This window comes from Chiloscyllium plagiosum, unplaced genomic scaffold (genome assembly GCF_037043375.1).
Source record: "Chiloscyllium plagiosum isolate Xiang-an unplaced genomic scaffold, Cpla_swu_hap1 HiC_scaffold_27, whole genome shotgun sequence".
NCBI lineage: Eukaryota > Metazoa > Chordata > Chondrichthyes > Orectolobiformes > Hemiscylliidae > Chiloscyllium > Chiloscyllium plagiosum.
The window spans coordinates 5,606,954-5,613,440 of record NW_028270165.1 but is presented as its reverse complement, the minus strand read 5'-3'; the positions used below and the strand labels follow the sequence as shown (position 1 = coordinate 5,613,440).

General features: G+C 47.4%; 1 non-coding gene across 1 annotated transcript; it reads right to left on the bottom strand.

Annotated features, from left to right (window-relative positions):
- Positions 1 to 4,306: 4,306 nt before the first annotated feature.
- Positions 4,307 to 4,380, bottom strand: trnan-guu (transfer RNA asparagine (anticodon GUU)). The gene has a single exon. It is a non-coding gene; the product is annotated as a tRNA-Asn (tRNA).
- Between the last annotated feature and the right edge of the window lie 2,107 nt (positions 4,381 to 6,487).

Genomic DNA, 6,487 nt, shown 5'->3' with positions numbered 1-6,487 from the left:
ATCGGTGGAAAGAGAATCAGAGACAATATTTCAGAACTCTGTTTTCTCCCACAGGTACTGCCAAACCTGCTGAGTTTCTCCAGCAGCTCCTCTTTGTGTCTCGGATTCTCAGCATCCGCAATCGTTTACGTTAGAAAATAAATCAATTCAGCCCCATGTGCTGAAATGAGAATCCTTTCAATTTCCCAAAAATTTGGCAGAGATTTCAAGGCATTTGGCAAAAAAAAGTAAAAGTGACATTAGGAAGAACACTTTCTTGTCCCTGTCTGACCGGGACAAGGAGGCAGATTCAAGAACACAAAAGGGAATTCGGTGGTCATGTCCAAAGTAACAATGTGGAGATTTACAGGGAGAAGGCCAGAGAATGATACGAATAGAGACTCTCATTTACTTGCTGTGTGGAACCAGCAGAGCTCAGGTGGGCCTCCAAATGCGCTGTGACACGTGTTGTGATTCAGAGTGAACTCACAGTTCAATCAACGGAAGGTGGGAATTTTGAAAAGGTTTATATTTACACAATCTCCTCACGTCAACGCAACAGCAAAATAGTTTAATTATCCGCCAGTGGAGAGAACCCTGTTCCTGGAGATGGGACAAAGAGCTGGCTCAGGGATATCAATCCACATTGCTCTCTTTGCCACCAGTTCAGAGGGAGAACATTGGAGGGACAAAGGAATGAATAACGATCTGTGTGGGAGGGTGACTAACTGTTCATGGAGACTATTCCTGGCTAACAATAAGTCGTGTGTAACAGCAGACGATGTGATAACAAGGCCTTGTGAGGGTGTGGTAAGGGTCAAGGGCATGGGGGAGTTCGGGACCAAATAATATTGAAGACTGGAGGATCCCCAATGGACAGTGAGGCGTTGGACTTGTGGAACATTGCTGCATGAGACACAGATGTTGGCCAAGGAGCAGGGTAGCGTGTTAAAGACTCAGACAACCAGAAGCTCATCGCCTCTGGGTGGGCTTGAACCACAACCTTTCGGTTAACAGCCGAACGCGCTGACCAATTGCGCCACAGAGACAGGCGATGACATGGGCTGCGCCATCGCTTAGGGGAGGCTATTAGTGAATTCATAATTCAGCCTCCCCGCCTAGAATTACAATTGTCGTCTATCAGTTTTACTTTTCCAAAATAAACCCTGGGAGATTTATTGTGGAGACACCGGGGACAGGGTGGAGACACATCCATGTCACGAGGAACTAGCGTTCTTATTCCGGGCCGTCGCCCTTCGAGCCTTTCCGTGTTTTGCCTGTTCCCGAGTTCTCTCATTGGCTCGGAGGCGAGAAGGCGTTTGAATCCCTGATGTGCAGGAACGACAATTCTTTCATTGTCTCAGATCAGTTCATGTCCCGAGAACATCAGAGTCACTCTCCCGGCCTCTTCAACAAGGGGACGGTGTCTGGACTGTCTCTACTCAGTGGGACAGTTCATCTTCGGGACGCTTCCCAAAGAGTTTCTAAAGATTCACAAAGCTGGAGACTGGGATTTCTGTTTTGCAACATGAACATTTTTCCATTTCCTAACTGACAATATTTTGCCAAAATCTCTTCCCAATTGTATGCCTTGAGTCATGTCCAGGGATGAGGAATTTCCATTTTGGGGAGACATTCCCAAGGTTGGGAATGTTCGATTTGGAGCAAAGAAGGTTAACTGGAGATTTCCTGGGGCTGTTGGTAATGATGGGAGAAGAAGCGGTGGGAATGGGCAGATTAATGATCAGAAGAATCAATTGCCACTGACCAGAGTCAGTTACCAGAGGACAGGGATTGAAGTTCTTGAATGAAAAGCAGCACTTGTGCCTAATAAACACAGAGAATACGGCAGAAAGCCAACAGGTCGAGCAGCATCTGGTGAAAGGTAAACAGAGCTGACGTTGTGAGGCTGGTACGTTGTTTGTTCAGAACCCGAGGTTCCTGCATGGCAATCAATTCCCAGACATGAGAAAACAGGACTTTATTGAGACGGGTTTTGTGAAGTTTGTGCGATAATGTAACCAACAGGAAGTCATTTAAAATCGCCAGCGAAGAAAGCATAGTCAGCAGGTTACCACCCTGGGCGGGGGAGCCCCAAAGGATCTCTACGCCAACACCTTAAGTGTTCGGCCACAACTACACGCCCAAGGTTGTGGTGTAAATTTCTCATGGAATGGTTCTAACAGGAAAGGTGAGTATTGGGCTTGTCCTGTCCGCGCCATAGCCCCAACGTATCCTGTTCCCCTGGATTTGATCAGGACAGAGGAGGCTGATGGGAGATCGAACTGATCTACACACATTGATGAGGGACAGAGCGGGTGGGAAGGATCCATTCCCATGCATAGGGAGATTAATAATCAGGACCGAAAATAAGGAGCCACTTCAAGAAATTTGGGGTTCATTCAGCAAAGCTAATGTAGAACTGTTCACAGAAAATTGTGATCAAAGTCTTCTCGAGTTATTTTGATGAGAAGTGTTAATGATGCTAATACAATCGATAGGATGAACGGAGATTGGTAAATGTATTTGGTGACCGTTCTGTTCTAGCCCTGTGAGCGAAACCTGGATCTGAAGGAATAAAAGGGACATTAACAACATCGATCTGAAATTGGATACGTGAGACAAGAAGCAGAGCCATCATTAACAGTTGGCTTTTGAACTGGAGAAGGTTTCTCGTGAAATTAGCTTGAGGCTTGAGGTATGTAAGGTCAAGATAATTTAGGTGAAACACGGAAACGCTATCCTCATTAGCAGACAGTGAAAGGATTACAAGACGCAAATTAAACATTTTCTACAAGTGATACAGGGGACTGGGAAGATAAGTATTATAAACTGTGAACAACAAAGTTCTGGAGCACAACACTTACATTCAAAGACCGAAAACATCCAGGTCCTGATTAATCAGATTGTATTGTGGTGCTTTTCTGCTAAACATCCACTTGCAATGTCCTACAAAAGAGTGACAAAACCCATCCCTCTCAGCCCAGGATAGAAAATCCGAACCGATGAACGTTTGCTGATTTTCTGAAGATTCACAAAGCTAAGACTGGGTTTTGGTGATTGTTTCCTTTCAACTCCCAGGAGCCGCAGTGGTTGAGGCGTTGAGTTGGGGAAAGTAAAATGTGCCCGTGAGCAGCGTGTGGGGCTATTTCAGCTTCCCCTCATCTGACAGCGCTGTGACTTGACTCCGATGTTCTCAGGGACATTGACTGACGTGAGACAGTGAAAAGATTCTCATTCCCGCAGATCGGGAATTCAAACGGTATGCCGGCTTCAGGACAATGAGAAAGATTAATTGGGGTGTGTGAAGAAACTGTGAGCTGCATTTCAAACAGATAGGTGGAGTCAGATGCGTCATCCATTGCGCCCAGGCCCTGTGCGTATCTCACGCCACCTTGCTGCAGAGTTCTGACGTTAATACGGACATGCGCAGCAATGGGAACTTTCACAAGGTGAACAACCAAAGATAATCACCGTCACTGATTCCCTTCCACAGGCCCAACTTTGTGAAGCAGTATCTTTCAATGGCAAAGGAAACATCCTTGGCCTCAGGTGCCTGCTTCATTTCGATCACGATTTCATGCCCCTCACTGTTCTCGCCTCATTTCCAAACACTTTGCTCATAGCCTCAAACGAAGCCCTGCGGGTATCTGCTTGTTCCACCCGAACAGGCAGTGGGTTGCAGATTCCCACCAATCCCAATGTGAGTGAAATATTTTTCCCCCTCCACTGATTTGAATCTTAAAGAAGAAGCCGGGACCAAGATCCCTTGCTTTTCCACGACATTTCTCATTTTGTAGTCGGCAGGGTTCACACCTGCGTGGGGAAACCGCAATGGATTTCAAGTCCATCGCATTAACCAGTCAGCCCACCAATACAGAACCACACTGACAGCTTCACTTCCCAGGTCTGTCTGCCTGTGGAGCTGAGAAAGAGTGAATCATCGCAGAGTTTGTTTGAATCCAATCACTTCACAGTGATTCGAAAGGGATAAATATCTGCACATGGCGAGTCTAGGTGTTTCATCCCAAAAGATGAAATGAACTTTCAGTTAAAAAGAAAGCTAGAAATTGCAGGAGGAACTGAACAGGTCAGGCAATATCTGTGGAAAGAGAATCAGAGTCAACATTTCAGAATTCCGTTTTCTCCAGCAGTTTCTCTTTTTGTCTCGGACTCTCAGCATCCGCAGTCCTTTACGTTAGAGATTAAATAAATTATGAAACCCCTTTGTGCTCCCTCAGTGGAGAAGATTTCCGTTTGGGGAACATTTTCCTGATCCCATTAAAAACCAGAAACTTCGCAGCTGGAAGGAGAGCAACAAACACGCCGCCCCTGGGTGGGCTCGAACCACCAACCTTTCAGTTAACAGCCGAACGCGCTGACCAATTGCGCCACAGAGACAGGCAGCAGCAGAAGCTGCATCATCGCTTAGGGGAGGCTATTAGCGAATTCATAATTCATCCTATTCCGCCTAGAATTACAATTGTCGTCTATTAGTTTTGCTTTTCCATAATAAAGCCTGGGACATTCATTGTGGAGATACCGGGGACAGTCTTCAGACACATCCATGTCACTCGGACCTAGCTTTCTTACTCCGGGGCCGTCGCCCTTCGAGCCTTTCCGTGTTTTGCCTGTTCCCGAGTTCTCTCATTGGCTCGGAGGCGAGAAGGGGTTTGAATTCCTGATGTGCAGGAACGGCAATTCTTACAATGTCTCAGATCAGTTCATGACCCGAGAACATCAGAGTCAATCTCCCGGCCTCTTCAACAAGGGGACGGTGTCTGCACTGTCTCTGCTCAGTCGGACAGTTCATCTTTCATTCTCCTCTAAATCCGCTTCCCAAACAGTTTCTAAAGATTCACAAAGCTGGAGACTGGGATTTCTGTTTTGCTTCATGAACATTTTTCCATTTCCTAACTGACAATATTTTGCCAAAATATTTTCCCAATTGTACGCCTTGCATCATGTCCAGGGATGAGGAATTTCCATTTTGGGGAGACATTCCCAAGGTTGGGAATGTTCGCTTTGGAGCAAAGAAGGTTAACTGGAGATTTCCTGGGGCTGTTGGTAATGATGGGAGAAGAAGCGGTGGGAATGGGCAGATTAATGATCAGAAGAATCAATTGCCACTGACCAGAGTCAGTTACCAGAGGACAGGGATTGAAGTTCTTGAATGAAAAGCAGCACTTGTGCCGAATAAACACAGAGAATACTGCAGAAAGCCAACAGGTCGAGCAGCATCTGTGGAAAGGTAAACAGAGCTGACGTTTTGAGGCCGGTACTTTGTTTGTTCAGAACTGGAGTTTCCTGCATGGCAATCAATTCCCAGACATGAGAACATTCTTTTCTTTTTCCACAAAATTGAAAGCACCATCCCACCCCCTCTCACCCCTCTATTCTCACTCCGCTCAAACTAATTCTCCCGATGGTACTGATTCAGGATCTTACAGAGACCGAAAAGTGAAAACATCAAGACAGACATCTTTGAATTTTGGATACATCCACCTGAAAGTTAGTATCTTTCACGACATCTAGGAGTGAGTAAGTCTGATTTTGGGAAGCAAAAAAAAGTGTCAATTCAGGATGAACCTTCAATGCAGCTTCTTGAGAAACAACCAGACACGAAATGGTTAACATCTGGGGAGGTGGAAGTGGGGAGATGGGGGAAATGAGATATCAAGGCATTGGCATCGACACCAGACAGAAACTGAACATACAGGCATGGCAAACATTACGGGCAAGCCAGAGTCATCGAGATACACAGCACAAAAACAGGTCCTTCAGTCCAACTCATCCGTGCCGACCAGAGAGCCTAAATTAATCTCGTCTCATTTACCAGCACTTGGCCCATATCCCTCTGAACTCTGTCAGAATGGGCAGTGGTTCAGTCCTGGCAGTGACCCACAGCAGTTTCACCAGCAGAATCAGATTGTTGGGAGCACTGGTGTGCCCGCTGGTGCTTCTGCAAGGTGCAGAATGATGAGAACCTCTGCCTGCACTCGGGGCAGGTGAATGGCCTCTCCCCGGTATGGTCCCCGCCTGTGCCTCAGCAGGTAGGAGGAATTGCTGAAGGCCTTCCCGCACTCTGGGCAGGGGAAGGGCCTCTACCCGGTATGGACCCGAAGATGGGATTCCTGGGTAAAGCCGTTCCTGCACTTGAGGCAGAAGAACGGCTTCTCCCCGGTGTGGACCCGCTGGTGTCTCAGCAGGGCAGAGGTATCGTTGAAGGCCTTCCCGCACTTGGCGCAGCTGAAGGGCTTCTCCAATATGTGGACCCGGCGGTGGGTCAGCAGGACAGAGGAATAGCTGAAGGCCTTCCTGCATTCGGGGCAGGAGAATGGCGTCTCGCCTGTGTGACCTGCTGGTGCCTCTGCAGAAAGTAGGAACTGCTGAAGGCCTTCCCGCAGTTGGGACATCTGAAGGGCCTCTCCCCCGTGTAGACCCCCTGGTGCCTCAATAGGCGGGAGGAATTGCTGAAGCCCATTCCGCACTCGGGGCAGGGGAAAGG